The 5,000-nt window shown below is 50.8% G+C and overlaps 1 non-coding gene and 1 pseudogene across 1 annotated transcript; both read right to left on the bottom strand.

Moving 5' to 3' along the window:
* Nucleotides 1-2,386, bottom strand: part of LOC143220658 (large subunit ribosomal RNA) — a 5,050-nt pseudogene extending 2,664 nt beyond the window's left edge.
* A 1,566-nt stretch (nucleotides 2,387-3,952) lies between these two features.
* Nucleotides 3,953-4,107, bottom strand: LOC143220657 (5.8S ribosomal RNA). Its single transcript, XR_013011652.1, has one exon. It is a non-coding gene; the product is annotated as a 5.8S ribosomal RNA (ribosomal RNA).
* Nucleotides 4,108-5,000: the final 893 nt, after the last annotated feature.

Genomic DNA, 5,000 nt, shown 5'->3' with positions numbered 1-5,000 from the left:
TTCCGAAGTTACGGATCCAATTTGCCGACTTCCCTTACCTACATTAATCTATCGACTAGAGGCTCTTTACCTTGGAGACCTGCTGCGGATATGGGTACGAACCGGCGCGACACCTCCACGTGGCCCTCTCCTGGATTTTCAAGGTCCGAGGGGAAGATCCGGACACCGCCGCAACTGCGGTGCTCTTCGCGTTCCAAACCCTATCTCCCTGCTAGAGGTTTCCAGGGAACTCGAACGCTTATACAGAAAAGAAAACTCTCCCCGGATCTCCCGACGGCGTCTCCAGGTCATTTTGGGTTACCCCGACGAACACTCTTACGAGGGCCCGATTGGTAAGCGGTTCCGCTGCCGGGTTCCGGAATAGAAACCGGATTCCCTTTCGCCCGATGGGTGTGTGTTTTTGTTTATCATTAAATGATATTTTGCTCTCTCTCTTAGGACACCTCATCTACATAGGATTTCTCTTAGGGCTTAGGATCGACTGACTCGTGTGCAACGGCTGTTCACACGAAACCCTTCTCCACGTCAGTCCTCCAGGGCCTCGCTGGAGTATTTGCTACTACCACCAAGATCTGCACCGACGGCGGCTCCAGGCAGGCTCACGCCCAGACCCTTCTGCGCACACCGCCGCGACCCTCCTACTCGTCAGAGCTTCATGGAAGACGCGCCTTTAAAAAAAGCTAACGTCAACCTCACTTGCCGCTGACGGCGGAGTATAGGCGCGACGCTTCAGCGCCATCCATTTTCAGGGCTAGTTGCTTCGGCAGGTGAGTTGTTACACACTCCTTAGCGGATTCCGACTTCCATGGCCACCGTCCTGCTGTCTTAAGCAACCAACGCCTTTCATGGTATCCCATAAGCGTCGACTTAGGCGCCTTAACTCTGCGTTTGGTTCATCCCACAGCGCCAGTTCTGCTTACCAAAATTGGCCCACTTGGCACTCTGATCCAATATAATCTCGTGGCTTCATTGATCCAAGCAAGCCAGAGATCTCACCCATTTAAAGTTTGAGAATAGGTTGAGGTCGTTTCGGCCCCAAGGCCTCTAATCATTCGCTTTACCAGATGAGACTCGCACACGTTCATCAAAAGAGAACGAGCGAGTGCCAGCTATCCTGAGGGAAACTTCGGAGGGAACCAGCTACTAGATGGTTCGATTAGTCTTTCGCCCCTATACCCAGTTCCGACGATCGATTTGCACGTCAGAATCGCTACGGACCTCCATCAGGGTTTCCCCTGACTTCGTCCTGACCAGGCATAGTTCACCATCTTTCGGGTCCCAACGTGTACGCTCTGGGTGCGCCTCTTCTCGCAATGAGAACGAGACGCCCCGGGAGTGCGAGGCCGCATCGTGACGCGGCCCATCCTCCCTTGATCGACGCTAAGGTACGATCTTCACTTTCATTGCGCCTTTAGGTTTACATGTCCCAATGACTCGCGCACATGTTAGACTCCTTGGTCCGTGTTTCAAGACGGGTCCTGAGAGTACCCAAAGCAGTAGCGTCGCTGACCGGTAATTCAAAGCTTGGCCAGTCCGAGGACACCGCCTGCTAACAGCTGGTTAGGCCCGGAGCCGGCGCTAGGTCCGTACCATCCGGGTGACAAACTAACCGAGCTTGCGGCGGGCCTGACGCACACACATTCGAAAATGGATTGGTTGCGGCCCGATACCGTCAGAGTACCGTCACGCAGCCGGCCAGGCGATCGAGCGTCTGCCGTGTGCGCACGAAGGCGACACGACAGGCAACAACTCGAGCCGTAGACCGACACGCAACGGGTCGCGACGTTCTACTAAGGGAGAAGTGCACGACTACGCGACCGGAACATTTGCCGAAGATGGTGTACCCTCGCACTGGAACCACCGAAGTGGCCCATTACGGGCTATCTGCGCACCAACGGAAGCCAGCCTCGTCGACGATGAATCTCCCCATTCGATCTTTTGGGTTTCTCAGGTTTACCCCTGAACGGTTTCACGTACTCTTGAACTCTCTCTTCAAAGTTCTTTTCAACTTTCCCTCACGGTACTTGTTCGCTATCGGTCTCGTGGTCATATTTAGCCTTAGATGGAGTTTACCACCCACTTAGGGCTGCACTCTCAAGCAACCCGACTCTAAGGAGAGGTCCTCCCGAAACGCGTACCAGTCGCTACGGGCCTGGCACCCTCTACGGGTAAATGGCCCCATTCAAGATGGACTTGGACGCGGTTCGACGTCTCGGGATAAATTGACCCTCCTGAACACTACATTTCCCAACGGCAGAACCGCGGGATTCAGTGCTGGGCTAATTCCTGTTCGCTCGCCGCTACTAAGGAAATCCTTGTTAGTTTCTTTTCCTCCGCTTAGTAATATGCTTAAATTCAGCGGGTAATCTCGCCTACTCTGAGGTCGTCGTACGTGATACAAAATTTTGTGTGTTTCGGCCGAAAGAGCGTAAAAGTAGTACTCGCGAAAACGTACAAAGCACAAAAAAAAAAGAAAAAAAAAGAAAACGAAACAACACTACACGACAGAAGAGAGAAAAAGGTAAACAAAAAACCGATATATGCCTTATGCGCCACACCAAAGTGTCAATATAATTCTTTCTTCATCTCTCGTCGATCGGAAACTCTCGCTAGACGATCTGGCCGGTTAACTTTAACGTCCGTCGAAAAGAACTTTCGGGGACTGGACGACCGACAGATCGCGCGGTTCCGCACGAATCGACAATGAAGAAAAGAAAAGACATGGGGCGACCGACATAAAGGTTCTCATCATTGGATATACCTTTTCTCTCTCCGCGGTGCTGTTCCGTGCGTGAACACACAAGTGTGTCTTTTGCGTCGTGTGACAATCAAGTTCGAAATAAGCCTCGCCAATAGAGGAGTATACATATTATTAAAAAAAAAAAATAATAATACATATAACCCGGTGGGATTTCTTTTTCTCTCTACTTCTATATAATTGAACCAAAAACCACGGGGGTACAGAAACGTTGCGCACGAAACGATTTATCATCGATCAAACGCAAAACCAAATTAGAGACACGAGAGAAAGAGAGTAAGATCTCAAGACGCTCATAGGCCGTCATCAATACGATTCAACGCGAACGTGGCGATGGAATGGCAATCGCACAGATTAGCGAGGACACGTCGACGACGGGGAATAATTCCGACCCGATCAAGTACGACGTGCTCATCCCGCACATTGCTGCGCTTTGCTCCGCTGTCCATCGATCATCAAAGCGTTCGCGATAGAACGAGAGATCTCTTTCGTCTCTTCCCTCGAAGACTCGAAAAGGAATGTGTGTTTGTCGAAATCGCCGGCAACGACGACCCTCCGCCGTATGGCAATTATAACGTAGAGTTAAGAAACTCATCCACGCACAGGCATATTCTCTCCCTGGGGCTTAACATTGCCACACCACACACACTCTGTGTGCCACACAGTATTCTTTCTTTCTTTTATAATTTGTGTGTCCATCTCTGTAGTCTCGCGAGACTCTTGTAAATATACCTCTTTCGTATATACGCATCATTTCAGGCGACGTCGGGAGCGCGTTAAATGTTCATGAGTGGAAACGCTTCTTTCCGCAAGGCGAATCGTTTCGCAGAGAAGGTGAGAGATTTGGAGATCCTCGTCGAAGCGGTGCCTTACGGGCGGTCGTATTTTCAATACGACTCACGACACCGTAAAAACACTCACGCAAGTCCGAACGTAAGAAATACCAATCCCTACTTCGCCTCTCGTGGAAACTAGATATATATGTTTGTATGTGTTTATAAGACGCAATGCAAAAATTGGCAATTTTCACAGAACCGCGACAAACGCCGACGAAACGCCCATCATTCGCTCGTACGTAGCATCTTTGCAACCCGACTCCGAAACGCTCTTTGGCGCCCTCCAAAAATATATTTGGAGAGGTAAGCGACGGCGGGGACTTACAAGAGCAACGCAAGCAGTTTATGGTTACGTAAACGACCCTCAGCCAGGCGTGGTCCAGGAATTGTATCCGTGGACCGCAATGTGCGTTCGAAATGTCGATGTTCATGTGTCCTGCAGTTCACACGTTGACGCGCAATTAGCTGCGTTCTTCATCGACCCACGAGCCAAGTGATCCACCGTTCAGGGTAATCGTATATATTTTTGATTTACAAATCAATATATGTATATGTCTCTTGTTCTGCGGTTCGTAAGAACGCATTGTACCTGAACGCTCCAACCAGCGCGCGAAGGAGATTCGTTCAGGCGTCGTTTTAAGGACGACACTATCGTCGTCCGTGGAAACGGAAAAAAAAAACCGTCAGATACGCAACACGTATCTGACGGCCGGGCGAACAGTACATTGAAAAACCGTTAACGTGGAAAACGCGGAGATGAATATATTCTCTGAAAACGACGGGGATCGTAGACAACCCGATACTGGATCCAGAGATGTAATAATATTCCTCTCCTCTTCACTTCCATTTCATTTGATGTGAGAACGGAGGACTTCACAGCCGGCTCTGGCAGCGGTCATTCGTCCCAAGCTCTCGCGATGCGCACTATTGGGCCACACGCACGGAGTAGGGTGTCAGACTCACGACTGCTTTAAAAGCGAGCTTCACGAGCCGGTCCACTTCCCGTATAAAACACATTTCCATAAAATGTTGGTGTGTGCTCGAGGTAACGATAAATTCCGATACAAGCGGACTCGCGAGCCGGCTCTGGCCGTAGGCGCGATCCCCGTTCTCGTCCCAAGCTCGTCTGCGCGCACTATTGGGCCACACAGAGAGTAGGGTGTCGTCGGGAATAATCGCGCCATTGGCTTTATAGCGAGCGTCACGGCCGGTCCTCTCGGAACACCGTTTTTCGTCGGAACGATATTACCATATTTTTATTTTATTCGACAGATTAGCGGACTCACAGCCGGCTCTGGCAGCGGTCATTCGTCCCAAGCTCTCGCGATGCGCACTATTGGGCCACACGCACGGAGTAGGGTGTCAGACTCACGACTGCTTTACAAAAGCGAGCATCACGAGCCGGT

Source organism: Lasioglossum baleicum, unplaced genomic scaffold (genome assembly GCF_051020765.1).
Source record: "Lasioglossum baleicum unplaced genomic scaffold, iyLasBale1 scaffold1394, whole genome shotgun sequence".
NCBI classification, from domain to species: Eukaryota; Metazoa; Arthropoda; class Insecta; order Hymenoptera; family Halictidae; genus Lasioglossum; species Lasioglossum baleicum.
The sequence above is the reverse complement of the archived record's forward strand: the minus strand, read 5'-3'. Positions and strand labels throughout refer to the sequence as shown.